The sequence below is a fragment of the Anolis carolinensis genome, chromosome 4 (genome assembly GCF_035594765.1).
Source record: "Anolis carolinensis isolate JA03-04 chromosome 4, rAnoCar3.1.pri, whole genome shotgun sequence".
NCBI lineage: Eukaryota > Metazoa > Chordata > Lepidosauria > Squamata > Dactyloidae > Anolis > Anolis carolinensis.
The window spans coordinates 116,721,000-116,740,286 of record NC_085844.1 but is presented as its reverse complement, the minus strand read 5'-3'; the positions used below and the strand labels follow the sequence as shown (position 1 = coordinate 116,740,286).

The 19,287-nt window shown below is 42.0% G+C and overlaps 1 protein-coding gene across 1 annotated transcript in view; it reads right to left on the bottom strand.

The window, feature by feature from the left end:
• Nucleotides 1–19,287, bottom strand: part of dusp22 (dual specificity phosphatase 22) — a 49,501-nt gene that overhangs the window by 15,301 nt on the left and 14,913 nt on the right.

Here is a 19,287-nt window from a genome sequence, read left to right as displayed (position 1 = left end):
AATATGAAATAATTACTGGGATAGAATAATGCAGAACAATATAATCTCTAAAACCAGGACAGTAAATAAACAGGGGAATTCCACACAGGAAACAATCAGGGCCAGCTAACACCTCCCAACAAAGTATTCCCATCATCAAAGTCTGGCAAATCCTGTTTTCTCAGGGCCACAGACAGTAGAAGCACATAAAATATCGCAAACAACATCACTCTGAAAACAAGGGTATTCCAGACAGGAAACAATCAGGGCCAGCTAACACCTCCCAACAAAAAATTCACTCAGGGAGGAAACAGCCAGGCTTTAAAGCTGCAAGGCCATTACATCCTAATCATTTTTCCTAATTGCAGCATTCATACTTGCCTCCAACAAACAAAAAAAACCAATCAGAAATATTGTATATTCACAACCTTTAGGAAATAATATCCCCTGATGGCGCAGCGTGTTAAAGTGCTGAACTGTTGAACTTCTGGACCGAAAGGCCACAGGTTTGAATTGGGGGAGCGGAGAGAGCCCCCACTGTTAGCTCCAGCTTCTGCCAACCCAGAAGTTCGAAAACATGCAAATGTGAGTGCATCAATAGGTACTGCTCCGACGGGAAGGTAACGCCGCTCCATGTATTCATCCCACATGACCTTGGAGGAGTCTACGGACAACACCGGCTCTTCGGCTTAGAAATGGAGATGAGCAGAGTCAGACACGACTGGACTTAATGTCTGGGGAAAACCTTTACCCTTGACCTTAACTACCACCAATTCCTCAATACTTTATTTCCCAGACCACCAGACTTCGCCACAGCAACGCGTGGCCGGGCACAGCAAGTAAATTTATAAATGCAGGTACTGAACCCAGGATCTCCTACATACAAAGCAGGGATAGGGCTGGAGTTGGCCAATGGGACTTTCAAATATCTTCCACAGTTATCATCTATCAAAAATCAGAGATAGGAGACTGTTGACAGGCTTAGGAATGTGCAGAGAACTGCACTTTGACCTGTAACTCAGGATGGTGTTATCCTGGGGTCTACTTTTGCACAGATGTGCACAAATTGTGTCCAAGAACAGTCTGAGGAACTGTGAACTGACCCACAGCTTTAGAAGTTTAAGGACCCATGTTCTAGATGCTTATCAAACTATCCCTGAGCTGAAAAATCTGTCTTCTATACAGGGTGTTTCAAAAAGATGGACCCAATTTGAAATTGCTACATCTCTGTAAACACAAACTCATTAAACGGTTTATAACTTTTTGTGTAATTGTAACATGTTGTCATTGTGAAATATACTGCTCTGAAATTGGGACCATTATTTTAAAACACCTTATGGAGAAGACTCCCCATATTGCTTTAGCAGTATAATTTACTCATCACAGCTTCTAAGAGGTCCAGGCAAACATTCTTATACGATCATCACCACAGGGACCTTGTAGTACCTTAGAGACCAAATGAGAGAACCAAGTTGGTAGCATAAGATTTCACAGGCCAAGTAGGTCTCCAAAGTGCTGCACAATCCCTATGCATACTGTTATTCCTGAGTAATGCAGCTATGTCTTCAAATTAAATATTTCAGACTACATTTATTTGATTTAAAAATACTAAGTATATTGTGTTGAATTCAATGTTAATATAAACGCTCCTGCTTAAAAACAATGTTACATTACACCAAACTACGGCAGTAGGAGCAGAACAGATGCTGAATTCTATTCAATTCAGATAAATAAATGGTAATCTCACGACGATAGTTCTCCTTTTGCAACTTGAACACAGCCAGCATCCTTCCTGTGGGCACCCACAGGCAGACATCTAAGAACTGTCCCAGCATAACTTCTAAATCAAGCATAACAAACCATATCTGTAAGATATTATTCTTGATTATGGAAACAAGTTATTTGTATATAATACATAAACTATTTTAAAATGCACTTTAACTGGGTAAGTGTAGCAGACCCAAGGGAATAAAATGAAATTATGTAAACAAAGAGAAAAAAAATCAAATCTGTAAGACAAATCTAAAATTTGGTATATTTTTCCAATCAGTATTCCTGCCTTATCCTTTATTCATTTTAAGTTATATCTTTTTACATGTAGCTTTAAACATGTTTTCCAAAAGGTACATATATATTGACATATCTGCTTCGCGCACACATTTTTACATATTATCCCCATGGCTTAAGTATCTCCAAAGTATTTTTTTTCAACTGCATTCATTTTTAGCTACATTTTCAAAATGTACGTACAATTTCATGAAGATTTCTCAAAAGCTTATGTATGTGTATACCTTCCAGTCACAAGTCAACTTACAATATGATGACCCCATTAAGTCTTTCTTAGGAAAGGAAGATGCAGAAATCATTTTGCCTAAAGCCCGATATTGAATGGCAGTATCCTTATCCAAGTATTAACCAGAACTGATTGTACAGTAGAGTCTCACTTATCCAACACTCGCTTATCCAACATTATGGATTATCCAACGCATTTTTGTAGTCAATGTTTTCAATACATCGTGATATTTTGGCGCTAAATTCGTAAATACAGTAATTACTACATAGCATTACTGCATATTGAAGTACTTTTTCTGTCAAATTTGTTGCATAACATGATGTTTTGGTGCTTAATTTGTAAAATCATAACCTAATTTGATGTTTAATAGGTTTTTCCTTAGTGCCTCCTTATTATCCAACTTATTCGCTTATCCAACATTCTGCCGGCCCGTTTATGTTGGATAAGTGAGACTCTACTGTACTTCCTTTTTTCTCTACTGAGCATCAATGAATGAACCCAAATTCCAGTATTACGAAAGAGAAAGAAACAATTTTATGCAACCAATTTTTGCACACCAAATCTAATCTTATAACCTCTGCTTTAGCTCTCCTAAATTAAATAATTACAAATGTTGTAACCTTAGAATCACATAATAGAGCTGGAAGAGACCACAATGGCCATTCAGTCCAGCCCCCTGCCATGCAGGAAAAGCACAATCAAAACACTCTCAGCAGATGGCCACCCAGCCTCTGTTTAAAGATCTCCAAAGAAGGAGCTTCCACCACAAACCGAGGCAGAGAGTTTCACTGTTGAATAGCTCTCACAGTCATCCACAGCATTCCCTGTGTCTACCAAGTTTCTGACTCTATTGAAAAAAGAGGTAAGTTAAGTCTGGCATGACTTATTTTTGAGAAATCCATTTTGACCTTTAGTGATCACAACATTCTTTTTTAAGTGATTACAAACTGTCTCCTTAAATACATTTTCCAGAATATTTCCTGGCATTGATATCAAGCTGACTAGACAGTAATCGTCTGGGTCTTCTTCAGTCTGCTGGGACTTCTTCTGATCTCCAAGAATTCTCAAAGATTATTGTCAGTAGTTGTGAAACTACTTCTGCTAGTTCCTTCAATACTCTTTGATGTAGTTCATCTGGCCCTGGGGTCTTGAATTCATTGAGAATAGCCAGGTATTCCTGGACTACTTCTTTTCCTATTTTGGGTTGCATTTCCCCTATTGTGTGCTCAATATTACTTAGGTTGAACACTGATTTCCTTTTGGGAGAAGACTGAGGCAAAGAAGATATTGAGAACTGTTCCACTTCCTTCACCTTTCTGGTTGCCATTTTCTGCATCTGTTCTAGTACTATCTTTTTGAAATGTGGTGATGAGGAATGCACATAATACTCCAAATGTGACTGTACTGCAGATCTATTATATTTCATATTATTTCTTTATTTTGTTTTTTAGATTTATTGGAAATATTATTCCTGACTCTTTATAATGATCTCCAACAAGGATTTTGGTCTCCCCTTCCCAATAGCTACCATATCGTTGTTACTGTCATATAGATGATCCCACGGTTGCAAGATTCATTTCAAGACGGCCCAACCTACTGATGCCTCAATTAATGTAATTTTATTGGTATCTATTTTTATTTTTGAAATTTATCAGTAGCTGCTGCATTTCCCATCCTCGTCTTATACTCAAGTCAGTAAGTTTTGGGTCAGCTTATGCTTGAATATATATCGTAAGTGAAAAACTAATCCATTATTATAAAAATTACCCGTTGGTTGCTTATCTGATTTCATTCTTCACCTCAAGATCAACATGAATAAATTGGGCAGGACAAAAATAGCATCATCGCGAGTATTAAGCTACTTTGGGGGCCTTGAATTATCACCTTCAGCATACCCTTTCCTGTCCTATAGAGTCCTATAGAGTTTCCATCCAGAGATGAGCATGTCTTATTTGTTCTTTCCATCCCACCAAGTTTCCATTATGACACTGTATCTATGGTCGTCTTCAAATAACACATACTACGTTCCTATATATCTTGTCATACTCTTTGCTTAATTCCACCCATTACGTGATGATTTCCACTTCTCGTCTCTAGCCAATTGGCATCGCTCCACGAATAGGATGTTTTTTGATCCCACCACAATTTCTGTCACTTCACACTGAGGAAATCACAGAAACTTCCAAATAAAAATAATCTCTGGGAACAGGGAAAAATCTTCTTGAGACAAAATAGGAAATGAGTCAATGGTTTGGTATCTAGTACTATTGTAAGAATTATTAGTTAATATGGCCTAGCCCATTCTTTCTTACATTCCTCCCCTAATGCAAAATCAATTTTATCTGATCTGCTACAACAACTGGAACATGCTCTTCAAGAAGACATATTTTGCATGTCAACAATTCCAGTGCAACAGCCTTCTTCCCTAGATTTTCTAAAAAATTTTTAGTGAACATAGTTATTTTAATTTCCACTTCTTTTGATGTAATTTCAAAACAATCCCCAAGTGACTATTCTCCAGGATTCAAACTACTATATATACTCGAGTATTGTGATGACCCATGGGCCTTGTAGTCCTGCTCAGGACATTGTAATTCCTGATGAAGATGAAAACTTGGGTTTTTTACCTTCCCAGTCTGAACTGGATTCCTCTCAGCCAGATCTTTCCCAGGCAGATCTGGGAACCTTGCACCTGCAAGAAAGTTGTCTCCCAGAAGTATGTCAAACAAGCCCAGAGCCTACTTCTCCCGTATTCTTGCGCCGGGAGTTTTGTAAACAACAGAGAAGTTTGGATTCAGCTTCGCGCAGGAGTGCGAGGATTGCAGCTAAGAATGTGGCCAATTAAGACTGCTTCTCGTGAGAATCTTTGGGGAGTCTCACATCTGGTCTCAGAGTTAGCTTTCGGTTCTGATTCCCAGAGAACTGCTTCGGCGGGAAGCTAGACTCTATTTAGGTGTTTTACCCGCGTAGTAACTTCGCGGAGTCAATTCGTCAGCCTACGGAGCGAGTTGTGTCTGGACAGCGCGCTCCGGTTCAAGCCTCGCTCCTGCTCAAGCCTTGCCTTGCTATCCAGCCTTCGCCTTGCTTCCCAGCCTTTGTTTATCTACGGACTTTGCCTTGTTTCCCAGGATCAATCCTTGCCTTGTTCCACGGATTTATCAAGTTATTCCACGGACCTTGTTCTTGTTCTTAGTTACCTTGTTCCACGTTCAAGCCTTGTTTCAAGTATCAAGTTATTTCCTAGCCTCGCTCAAGTTTCATGGACTAAAGGACCTTGTCATCTCCCCTCACTTTGCTTGGCAAAGTGAGTGTTTCGGTTATTGGATTACAACTTTGGACCTTAATATTTCTTATTGGACATTGCTTTTCTGGACTAATTCTGACCTTTCCTGAAAGGTCTAATTCTGGACTATTTTCTACACTTGTTTTTATTAACTTTATATATTCCTACAATAAAGATATTAGATAGATTCTGGCCTCTGTGTATGGTTATTGGTGCTCTGCAGCCTGGGTCGTGACAGTTTGACTCCGCCACCCTAAGCACCAATTAACCTCGGCCAGAATGTCTACCGGAGTCGTACCTGGGCCGAGCGGCCAGCCGATTACCTACACCATCGACAAGGAAGAGGTGGACCGAATCCGTGATAAGCTCAATGCACAGGATGGAGAAATAAGGGGTTTGAAGGAACGCGGAGTTCGTCTTCCGGCCATGGCGTTGCCAACCAAGTTTACTGGAGAAGCTTCTAAGGTTCATGTCTTCCGTCGCCAATGTCAAGCTTATCTGGAGGCCCGTGCTGCCGAGTTTCCCCAAGAAGACATCAAAGTGGCATGGGTTTACAGTCTTCTAGACGGGCCAGCGGCCAGCTGGGCGACGGCACTGTTCGACCAAGCCTCTCCACACCTAAGATCAGCGCAACACTTCTTGGACCACCTCAAGGAGACTTGGGGAATCGAGGACAATTTGGAGGCAGCCGGTCACAAACTCCGTCGCCTTTTCCAAGGAGACAGACCTATGTCTCAGTATATAGCCGAGTTCCGAGTGCTGGCCCACAACACCGGCTGGAACGATGTAGCCCTCAGGGGACAATTTCGGGAGGGTCTCAACATTGAAATGCTGGAAGAAATCTCCAAGGTGGATCCTCCCCAGACCCTCGAGGCACTCATTGATCAATGTTTACGGGCTGAAGTCATGATTGCCAACAGGAAACAGTGGGTTCGAGGCCAGGGCAGTAGAGCCGGGGCAAAACCCCCCGCTCCCGCCAGCGTTCAGCCACGTCCGGTGTGGAGACCCCCACCGCCAACCCCATACCCCAGAGGAGGCGAGGAGGTGCCGATGCAGTTGGGCAATGTGCGTCCCAGACTAGATGCCGCCGAGAAGGCCCGTCGTCAACGCTTAAACCTCTGCTGGTACTGCGGGAACGGGGGCCACTTCGCCAGAGAGTGCCCAGCCAAAGGGAAGCCTGCCGCCCGTCTTGCGGCGGCGTCCTCCACGGAGACGAAGGCGTCTGAGCCGACTGGCACACAGCCGGCGGGGGAAGCCAACGACCGGGTGTAGAGAGGCTCGCCAACCCGGTCAAAAAATCCATCCAAGAGCCGCCAACCGGGGTCCTGTTCCTTCTCGTGGTCACATTATGGTCAGCAAAAAGGGGACCCGTCATGATCCACGCCATGATAGACTCTGGAGCTACCAACAATTTCATCGATAGAGAGTATGCCGACTCTCTGGGATTACAATATCATGATTTCAAGAATGCCCGTGTGGTGCAAGCCATAGACGGCCGTCCCCTCAAGACGGGCCCCGTAAGTCAGTGGTCGGAACCCACCAGGATGTGGATAAGGGAACATATGGAAGAGATTTCCTTCTTTGTTACCGAGGTCCCCCATTTCCCTGTGATTTTGGGAATTCCATGGCTGACTCTCCACGACCCTAACATCTCCTGGTCCAACAGAGAACTGCAGTTTGCTTCACCGTACTGCCAAAACCATTGCCTCGTAGCCAAGGTATGCCATGCCACAGACACCGAGCCCATCATCACCTTGCCAAAGAAGTACTCCGAGTATTGGGATGTATTCAATGAGAAAGAAGCCGAAAAATTACCCCCACATAGACCTTATGACTGTGCCATTGACTTGGTGGAGGGGGCCCCGATCCCGCGAGGGCATCTCTACTCCCTGACTGAACCAGAGCAAGAAGCTCTCAGGGAATTCCTAGAGACAAACCTTCGCAAGGGATTCATCAGACCCTCTCAATCCCCAGCCGCCTCCCCAGTGATGTTTGTGAAGAAGAAGTCAGGGGAACTACGCTTGGTGGTGGACTACAGAGCATTGAACAATATCACCAAGCGGAACAGCTATCCCCTGCCTTTAATCTCGGATCTACTGGATCGGCTTCGAGGAGCCAAGGTTTACACCAAGCTGGATCTTCGGGGGGCTTACAACTTAGTTCGCATCAGGGAAGGGGACGAGTGGAAGACCGCCTTCCAGACCAAATTCGGATTATTTGAGTCCCGAGTTATGAATTTCGGTTTATGCGGAGCCCCCGCAACGTTCCAGCATTTTGTCAATGACATTTTTCAGGACTATCTAGACAGGTTCTTGATAATCTACCTGGACGATTTTTTGGTGTTTTCCAGATCACAATCAGAACATGAGAACCACGTCAAAATGGTGTTACAACGATTGCGGGATCATGGACTTTATGCCAAGCTGGAAAAATGCGCTTTTGATCTACAAGAGGTAGATTTCCTTGGTTACCGCATCTCGCCTCTAGGGCTTTCCATGGATCCAGCCAAAGTTTCAGCAGTATTGGAATGGCGGGCGCCAACTAACAAGAAAGAGGTGCAGCGTTTCTTGGGGTTCGCGAACTACTACCGCAAGTTCATTCCAGATTTTGCCCGCTGGTCCGACCCCATCACTAGCTGCATCCGTGGAAAGCAGCCTTTCCGCTGGACTGATCAAGCAGAGAAAGGGTTCCAGCAACTAAAGAAACTATTCACCTCCCAGCCAATTCTACAGCACCCAAATCCTGGAACCCCTTTTGTGGTGCAAGCGGACGCCTCTGATGTGGCAATTGGGGCTGTACTCTTACAACCGGTGGGAGATCACCTCCACCCCTGTGCCTTTTATTCTCGTCAACTAACCACACCAGAGAGGAATTACACCATTTGGGAAAAAGAACTACTGGCCATAAAAGCAGCCTTTGAAACTTGGAGACATTGGCTAGAAGGGGCCAAATTTCCCATTGAAGTCCACACTGATCATCGTAATCTAGAACATCTAAGAACTGCCCGCAAACTAAATCAGAGGCAGCAACGTTGGGCTTTATTCTTTGAACGTTTCAACTTCCAGATCCATTATGTGACCCCAGCCCAAACCAAGCAAGCAGACGCCCTGTCACGTAAACCGGAATACGCTGCAGGACGCAAGGAGACCTTTGAATCCCAACTGCTACAACCTGAGAACTTTGCCACGCTCACGGTGGGGAACACCAAATCCATTCCCATTGGTTCAACTTCCCCTACTCCAGGACCCATCTGTGCTCAAGAAATCAGGGCTAGTCAGCAAGCAGATGCCTGGGCGCAGGACCAACTTCGCCAAGGTCTGCATTTCCCCTTTTCGCTTAAAGATGGGCTGCTCTGCTATAGAAATCATGTTTATATCCCACCCGGACCGGGCAGGGAAAAAGCGCTTCGTCTGTGTCATGACTGCAAACCAGCAGGACACTTCGGACTATTTAAAACTATGCATTTGATCCTAAGGGATTTTTGGTGGCCCAAGATCCGCAAGGATGTGGAAAAATATGTCAACACCTGCCCAGTATGCCAGCGCTCCAAGATACGAAGGGAGAAGCCCTCAGGGCTTTTACACCCCCTTCCTACCCCATCTCGCCCATGGGAAATAATTTCCGCGGATTTCATCACTGACCTACCACCTTCCTGTGGATTCACCACGATCTTAGTGGTGGTGGACCTATTCACCAAGTTAGCCCATTTCATTCCCTGCGAAGGCCTCCCCACGGCCAAGGAAACTGCGGATCTATTTCTTCAACATGTTTTCAGACTACATGGATTGCCCAAGAGTTTAGTCACAGACCGTGGATCTCAATTCACCTCTCGTTTTTGGAAGGCACTACAAAAACTATTGGGCATAGACTCTCGCTTATCTTCAGCTCATCATCCCCAAACAGATGGGCAAACGGAGCGCACCAATGCCACTTTGGAGCAGTATCTTCGCTGTTATGTAAACTATCAACAGGACAATTGGGCTTCTCTGTTACCACTGTCTGAGTTTGCCTACAACAATGGAGTTCAAGCTTCTACAAAAGAAACGCCGTTCTTTGCAAACTACGGCTTCCATCCACGTTTCTTTCCCCCTGTCATTGAAACTTCAGAGGTTCCCGCAGCAGAGGATTGGCTGCAGGAACTCACAGCGGTGCAACAACTTTTGCTCCAGCAACTGGACCAAGCCAAGGAGGACTATAAACGCCACGCTGACAAACATCGCCAGCCGGGCCCTGAAATCAAGGTAGGAGATCGGGTTTTCCTGTCCACTCGCTTTTTGCCCTCCCACCGCCCTTGCCGGAAGTTAGATGCCCGTTTCATTGGTCCCTATCCAGTGGTGGCGCAATTAAACCCCGTGACTTTCAAACTCCAACTTCCGCGTTCAATGCGCATTCACCCAGTGTTTCACCGTTCCCTGCTCCTTCCGGCGGATGGTGTGCGACCTGATACAGACCAACCGGCCCCCCCTCCTGTTTTGATGAATGGGGAGGAGGAGTTCGAGGTTGAGGACATTTTGGATTCTCGCTTTCACCGCCGCCGCCTACAATATCTCATTGACTGGGTGGGTTTTGGCCCTGAGGAACGCTCTTGGGAAGACGCCTCCACAGTCCATGCTCCTGATCTAACCCGTCGCTTTCATCAGACCTATCCCACCAAACCGCGACCTCGCGCCTCGGGGAGAGGGCCCCAGTTTGGGAGGGGCCTTGAGGAGGGGGATAGTGTGATGACCCATGGGCCTTGTAGTCCTGCTCAGGACATTGTAATTCCTGATGAAGATGAAAACTTGGGTTTTTTACCTTCCCAGTCTGAACTGGATTCCTCTCAGCCAGATCTTTCCCAGGCAGATCTGGGAACCTTGCACCTGCAAGAAAGTTGTCTCCCAGAAGTATGTCAAACAAGCCCAGAGCCTACTTCTCCCGTATTCTTGCGCCGGGAGTTTTGTAAACAACAGAGAAGTTTGGATTCAGCTTCGCGCAGGAGTGCGAGGATTGCAGCTAAGAATGTGGCCAATTAAGACTGCTTCTCGTGAGAATCTTTGGGGAGTCTCACATCTGGTCTCAGAGTTAGCTTTCGGTTCTGATTCCCAGAGAACTGCTTCGGCGGGAAGCTAGACTCTATTTAGGTGTTTTACCCGCGTAGTAACTTCGCGGAGTCAATTCGTCAGCCTACGGAGCGAGTTGTGTCTGGACAGCGCGCTCCGGTTCAAGCCTCGCTCCTGCTCAAGCCTTGCCTTGCTATCCAGCCTTCGCCTTGCTTCCCAGCCTTTGTTTATCTACGGACTTTGCCTTGTTTCCCAGGATCAATCCTTGCCTTGTTCCACGGATTTATCAAGTTATTCCACGGACCTTGTTCTTGTTCTTAGTTACCTTGTTCCACGTTCAAGCCTTGTTTCAAGTATCAAGTTATTTCCTAGCCTCGCTCAAGTTTCATGGACTAAAGGACCTTGTCATCTCCCCTCACTTTGCTTGGCAAAGTGAGTGTTTCGGTTATTGGATTACAACTTTGGACCTTAATATTTCTTATTGGACATTGCTTTTCTGGACTAATTCTGACCTTTCCTGAAAGGTCTAATTCTGGACTATTTTCTACACTTGTTTTTATTAACTTTATATATTCCTACAATAAAGATATTAGATAGATTCTGGCCTCTGTGTATGGTTATTGGTGCTCTGCAGCCTGGGTCGTGACAAGTATAAGCCTAGTTTTTCAGCCCTCTTTTTTAAGACTGAAAAAGCCCCCCTCGGCTTATACTCAGGTGAGGGTCCTGGTTGGCTTATATTTGGGTCAGCTTATACTCGAGAATATATGGTACATTTATTATTTTTCTCTATTATTATTGGTATTATTACATTTATTATTTTTCTCTATTATTATTGCTATTATTACATTTATTATTTTTCTCTATTATTATTGCTATTATTACATTTATTCTTTTTCTCTATTATTGTTGCCACTATTACATTTATTTTACTCTATTTTTATTATTATTAATACACTTATTATTTCACTCTGATCTTATTATTATTATTGCATTTATTATTTTACTCTATTTATTATTACATGTATTATTTTCCTGTATATATTATTATTATTACGTGTATTATTTTACTCTATTAAAAGGATACATAAGCACATTTATATTGAAGAAGATGAGAATGATTTGATTAGAGTTGGACAGTCTTATCTTAATTTTGAGCTTTATGAAATATTCAAAAACATTTAACCTACTGATGCCTCAATTAATGTAATTTTATTGGTATGTATTTTTATTTCTGAAATTTACCACTCTCGGCTTATACTGAAGTCAATGTTTTCCCAGTTTTTTTGTGGTAAAATTAGGTACCTCGGCTTATATTCGGGTCGGCTTATACTCGAGTATATACGGTAATTTCAAAACAATCCCCAAGTGACTATTCTCAAGGATTCAAACTAATTCAAAAAGGAAATATTCCAAAAAATGAATTTGATGATTGCTAGGAAAAGATCCAATGATAAAGAACAGCTTCATGTACTTCAACTATCTGTTGTCTGCTTAAAATAGTTAAAAGCCCATTTATTTGATCTGGATTTAAGAATCTTAAACGACACCGTGACAATAATGCAAACAAGGGGGAAAATAAGCATGTGAAAGGGAGCTGCAGCACTTTTTGGACACCTGCAAAATGATATGCTGGAGGTTTTTTATTGTTATTAAGCGTTCTTTACCCACAGCTGGACTGATACCAGAAAAAAAGAACAAGAGAAAGGGAGAAAATACATAGAGATAAAGTAAAGCAAAACTGGCTGATGCAAGATGGGCTCAGTGAATTGCACACAATTTCCCACTGCAAATACCCCTTTAAGCACACATCAACCAAGATATCTCTGGGACCTTATGTGTCTGTTGGCATCATCGGCAATTCTTTATTAGTAGGGATCAATTGAGGTATACACATCACACAATTACAATACTACAATCCCAGTTTAAGTGACATGGGGTTTGCACTTTGGTGAGGAAGGAGGGGAGCTTTTTGGCTATAATAAGCAGCAGTTCCAATTACTTTAAAGTGCATTTCGACAGGGACATTTCATATTCCACACCTTTCTCTTAGTAATAATCAATTTTGTTTCCTTCCTTCTCTCTTTTACAAATAACAAAGAGTAATCAAATAGCAAGAAATGATGCAACAAGAAAGACAAGCAACAATTTTTGCAGAACTGTAAAAAAAACCAGGTTCCTTTCAAATACTATACAAAACGGAGAAAAATTAATGATGAACTTTAAAATCTTAATTTCTAGATTTTGGTCTGGTCCTTCAAATCCCAATGCAAATAATAACAACAACAACAACAACAACAACTACTACTACTACTACTACTACTTTATTTTTGTATCTCGCCTCCATCTCCCCGCAGGGACTCGGGGCAGCTAACATGGAGCCAAGCCCAAAATAATCACAATAAAAATCCCTTTGTGCTCCAGTTCCAATGAGCATCAGTCATGCAGTGGCTTCCCAAAGTAGTCCCCAAAGTAGTAACTAAACAGAAGAGCATTACAGAATGGTAATATAGTGGTTGAAAACTGGACGACAACTGTAGAGAACAGAGTTCAAATCCCCATTTGGCCATGATGGGAAGGATAAGCAATTAATAATGTATTAGGTTGCGGTGAGTTTTCCGGGCTGCATGGTCATTTTCCAGAAGCATTCTTTCCTGACATTTCACCCACACCTATGGCAGGCATCCTCAGAGGTTGTGAGGTCTGTTGGAAACTAGGCAAGTGGGTTTTCTATATCTGTGGAATGTTCCTGATGAGAGAAAGTGTGCAACATTCACACTTGCCTCCAACATACAAGAGTTCTTTCTTCCATCATGAATATTACTTGCCTAGTTTCCAACAGGCCTCACAAACTCTGAGGATGCCTGCCTTATATATTTATTTATATTTATTACGGTCGATGACCAGCAACATAAGGATGCCTGCCTTAGATGTGGGCAAAATGTCAAGAGAGAATGCTTGTGGAACATGGCAATACAGCTCGGAAAACTCACAGCAACCCAGTGAGTCTGGCCATGAAAGCCTTCGGCAACAAATAATAATATATTGTGTGTATTTTGGAAAGCAGCAGCTGCAAAAAAAAAAGAGAGGCCTATATGCAACACTTTCATATGAATTCCACAATTAAGGTAATTCTGCATAGGAATCTTTTAACCAATGTAATAGCAAACCAAAAATAATCTCCTGCTTGGTTGGCACCTGCTATAAAACCCATTACATATTGCTAGTACAATATCTGCAATGAGCGGAAGCCATTCAAAACAAGACTCTCCCCAAATTCCATTGCTTCTGAAGACGGCTGCCAGTGTGTCAGGCCAAGAAATTCATTTTCTTCTCAGTTTTCTATTTCATCAGACAAGAGTAACCACAAAGGCAAATGTTTTATTTCTCTTAGGCCCTGAAAGTCAAGAAAACAGTTAAACCGATACAAAGGGAGAGTTAAGAAAACGAGCGCACGTATTCTGATTTCAAGATTGCCAATGCTGAAAGGAACGAGAGTCAGCTCAGCTGAATTTCTATAATTCGCTCTTGCTGCTCAAACTCCCGCTGTATTATTTCTAACTCAATATATCAGATTAGTTAGGGAAATTCGCTCGCCAAGGTATAGCTCAAATGAAGGCTTTTTCCTCTTGATTAATCTTAATTCTTTACAAATGTGATCACCCTTTCCTTTATTGCTGTTAAACTGACATTCTATATCAGTGGTTCTCAACCTATGGTCCCCAGATGTTTTGTCCTTCATCTCCCAGAAATCCTAACAGCTAGTAAACTGGTTGGGATTTCTGGGAGTTGTAGGCCAAAACATCTGGGGACCCACAGGTTGAGAACCACTGTTCTATATGTTCAGAATACATTTATTCCCATCTGGTTAAAAGTCAAATTGGACCACTAAATTGTTTAAGGCAATTAATTGATTCAGCAGATTATAGAGGGAGGAATTTCTTCAGAAAACACAGAATAAATTTCACAATTCATTATTCAGATTTCACAGCGGATCAAATGAAAATACTGCTTTAAAAATGTTACATCAGACTTTGATTTTTTAAAAGAAAACAAACAGCATTTTGAGAAACATTTTTCCAGTTTTGCTAACCTCAAAATAACCTTTCAGACTATGAAGAGATTCGCTTTTGTACTTTTCATTTGATCCTAAATGTTTCAAAGAAACATCAAAACCAGAGTAGAAAGAAAAATCCAGATGTCACGGGAGTATAGTAGTTACTTGATGCATTGGTATTACACATATTTCAAAAATACTTTAAAAGAACTGCTATGGTAACTTCAACAGCTTCTTTTCTAAGCCAATATCAATTGTTAATTTTTTTCTTTCTATTGTACAGAGATGAAATTAATGTACCGTGTTAAAAACACCCGACAGGTTGTTTCACTCTTACATATGTAGTCACAGTGAAAAGAATATGATGTAGTTCCATCGGCTTTGCAAACCTGTGCTAAGAGAGTAAAAAGTCACAATCTACTTTTAACCAATGTGTTGTTGAAGGCTTTCATGGCCAGAATCACTGGTTTGCTGTGAGTTTTCTGGGCTGTATGGCTATGTCCCAGAAGCATTCTCTCCTGACGTTTCGCCCACATCTATGGCAGGCATCCTCTGAGGTTGTGAAGTTTGTTGGAAATTAGGCAAGTGGGGTTTATATATCTGTGGAATAATGTCCAGGGTGCGAGAAAGAACTCTTGTCCATTTGAGGCAAGTGTGAATGTTGCAATTGACCACCATGATCAGCACTGAATGGCCTTTTAACCATATTCTATCAAAAACCTTCTAGGCAACTATCTACAGAATCAGCCAATTAATTCTTTTTGTACAGTACATAAATTGTAAGGGATGCGCATAAATGCCAAGAGGTCTTTTGCAACTTCTTGGCTGTGGCACTAAACTGACATTTCAAATCTCCATCTATTCACAGACTCATGAATCATCTTATCAACTGGAAAGGCAATAAAAAGTACGTTTGAGCTCGGCAGAGCTCCCTGCAGATTTCTAAACTGAAATCAAGCAGTTTTTAAAAAAGGAAGAAAAAAAGCATTATTTTTGGCCTTAGACTTCTCAGTATTTAAATTTATGAAAATCATTAACGATGTCTTCCAAGAAATACTTTTTAAGTGCCAAAAACAAAACCTCAGAGTACATCATTTTGAAGCCAGATGCAAATAGAAAACCTCGAACACCTGGCCAGCTCTTTCAGGTTAGCCCAAAAAAAACCCCTCCTGTGTTATTTTTCACTTGCCACATCAACAGATGAGGGGTGGACATGGTTTTTTGGGGGTGAGGGGCATTTGATTAAAACGGCTTCAGTAGGAAACAGCAGTGGTTTCTCAAGTCAAACACAAGACATTACCAAGATTTCTGCCCAATATGGCTAGATAACCCAAGGAGGGTGGGGGAAGGTGGTGACTGGGGTCAAGCAGTAATTTGCGTCTTTATCCTTTCAGTGGCTTTAAGGAGCAGTCACCTGGGGCAGCCTGCATGTTTGTGACTCATTTTATTATTGAGAATATTCAGACGTTCCAGCAACAAGTCAAGACAATTCGCCGTTATTTCATCATTAAAACTGAGCACCGACCCTACACAAAGAAAACAAACTTTGTAAAATTGGAGGCTTGTGCACCACTACTGTACATATTTCACCTCAACATTAAAGAAGTGTTGAGCCTGAATTTTGCTACAAAAATACACCGATCATCTTTTGAAGTGAAACAGATATAGAAAACTATCAAACTCACAGTATCATGATGATAAAAGAACAATGAAGGACCAAATTATGTGCAGTAAATATAAATAAATAATAAACATTATTTGTGCACTGCTCTATCTTCCGCAGGTGACTCAAGACGGTTTCCAGAATAAAAGTGGCAAAAAAATGCGTAGTCGAAGGCTTTCATGACCGGAATCACTGGGTTGCTGTGAGTTTTATGGGCTTTATGGCCATGTTCAAGAAGCATTCTCTCCTGATGTTTTGCCTACATCCATGTCAGGCATCCTCAGAGGTTGTGAGGTCTGTTGGAAACTAAGCTATTCAATGCTAATAAAGGTGGCCAATTGCAACATTCACACTTGCCTCAAACAGACAAGAGTTCTTCCTCCCACCCTGGACATTATTCCACAGTTATATAAACCCCATTTGCCTAGTTTCCAACAGACCTCACAACCTCTGAGGATGCCTGCCATAGACGTGGGCAAAATGTCAGGAGAGAACGCTTCTGGAACATGGCCAGATAGCTTGGAAAACTCAAAGCAACCCAAAAGTGGCAAACATTTAATACCATAATAAACAAACAAAATAGAGCAAAACAATAAATAAAGAACATCAATATAAACTTATAAACTTAGATGACTAACCAAAGAATAATGAAAACAGGAAAGCCTCATCACAAGCATGTACATCATGACAAAACCCAAATAATTAAAGTGTATTAAAGGTATAGCATGATGATGAGTGATGTTGTTTAAAATAATGGAATGATAATAAACAACAGCCAGACAGTGCCAGAGTGGATTTCCAGTAACAAGGTTATATATGAAGTAACATCATAAAAGAATAAAAAACACCAGCAACAAATACATCAAAAAAACCTTTTAGATTAAATCAAAATACTCCTTTCAACGGGATACCTGGGACAAAATTCCACAGTATAGAGCTATACCAGACATGATGGCATATATTTATGAAGGACCCTTCTGCCAGCTGCGCCTACAGATTATTTTTAGATGGAATGGATTTTTTTCACAATTTTAGACTAGGATTTCCCCCTCCCAAAATTCGTGACACATGAATGATATATAAACGTTGAACCACAAAGACGTTTTCACACATAAGTGTTAAGCCCACGGGCACCCATGCTTTTACAATGTAAATATAGTCTAGCACATCTGGAATTTATGAATGTGGAATGCTTAAATATCGAATGCTGAGATGTACATTTGAAAAGTGTCAAACCTTTACTGATCTTTTTTTTCCAAATTACACTCACTGCCTTCAGATTCAGTTTTATCACTGGGAGTCCATCCAAGGATTCCCAGTTCTTAAGACTGTGTTAATTGATTGATTTGTATGTCTTGTGTATTTATGTTCATTATTGTATTATGTTTAGTTGTTATATGGTTTTAAGTTTTAAGCTGTTGCATGGTTTCCTTGTATGTTGGAAAGCACCCTGAGTCCCTTGAGGAGATAGGGTGGTGTACTGAAATATGAATTTTTGTTTACAGATGATATGTTAAATTGTGTGTATTTGTTTTGCAAGGGTAAGTATTATAGTTATTGCATGAAGGGGGTTGCCATCTCAGCGTTCTGAAGCTGGTTGCCATGGAGAAGTAGGCAGAGCCAACTGCCATTTAGCAGAAGAGAGAGCAGAATTTGAAAAGAAAGTCAGTCTGTGATTAGGGGAATCACAGGGAAGAGTCCGTGCTCTGAGAGTCACAGGGAAGAGACTGGTTCCTGGTTAGGGAAACCAGGGAAGCACAGATCTCTAGTTGTGTCATATTAAGCAAGTCAAGTGACTTGTTTGGGTTTATTGGTAGAATCTGAGTGGTAAAAGGAAGCAATTCCAGTTAGATCTGAAGTGTTCAGTTAATAGCATCAGTTGAAAGAATAGGAAAAGGTTTAAACTGCTCAAGGAAAGGAAAAAGTCTTTTGAGAGTTGATTCATTCTATGTTATTGTTGCAACTGTTGAAGGAAGTGTACCTCTAAGTGAGAAACAACATTGAAACCACTAAGCTCTGTGCCTGAATAAACCTTCCTGCCGGAGCGGTACCTATTGATCTACTCACATTGGCATGTTTTCGAACTGCTAGGTTGGCAGAAGCTGGAGCAACAGTGGGCGCTCACTCCGCTCCCGGGATTTGAACCTGGGACCTTTCGGTCTGCAAGTTCAGCAGCTCAGTGCTTTAACACTGCCCAGGTACCAAATAATATATTTATGTGTTACTAACTTGGGTACCTGGCAATGTTGCCCGGGTTATTTGAAAAGGTCAATTTTAACTACAACTGATATCATGCCAGGTTAACCCTGAAATCCCATCAGTACTTTATGTTGGGAAAGTCTGCTCTAGATGCATCATCTGGCTGTCGGATAAACTCAACTCCCACTATAGTGAGTCAGTACCTCAAACCCCTCCAATAGGTGGAGTTAGCTATGGAGGTTCTGTGTGCCAAGTTTGGTCCAGGTCCATCATTGGTGGAAGTCACAGTTTCTCTGGTTGTGGGTGAACTACAACACCCAGAAAGGAAGGTCAGTTCCCCCCAAACCCACCAGGAATCAAATTTTGGCATATCAGGTATGTGCACCAAATCTGGCCCAGATCCATCAGTGTTTGGGTTCACAGTGATCTCTGGGTGTAGGTGAACTACAACTCCCCCAAATCAAGGTGAATTTTCCCCAAAGACCTCCATTGTTTTTTGCTGGTCATGGGGACTCTGTGTGCCATGTTTGGTCCAATTCCATCCTTGGTGGTGTTCAGAGTGCTCACTGAGTGCAGGTGAACTATAAATCCCATTACCTATAATTCCAAAATGTCCAGGCCAATTCCCCTCAAAACCTACCAGTATTCAAATTTGGACATATCGGGTATGCATGCCAATTTTGGCCCAATTTCTACCATTGTTAGGGTTCATAGTACGCTCTGGATGCAAGTAAACTACAACTCCTATAAATCCCCCAAAAGACCTCCAGTATTTTT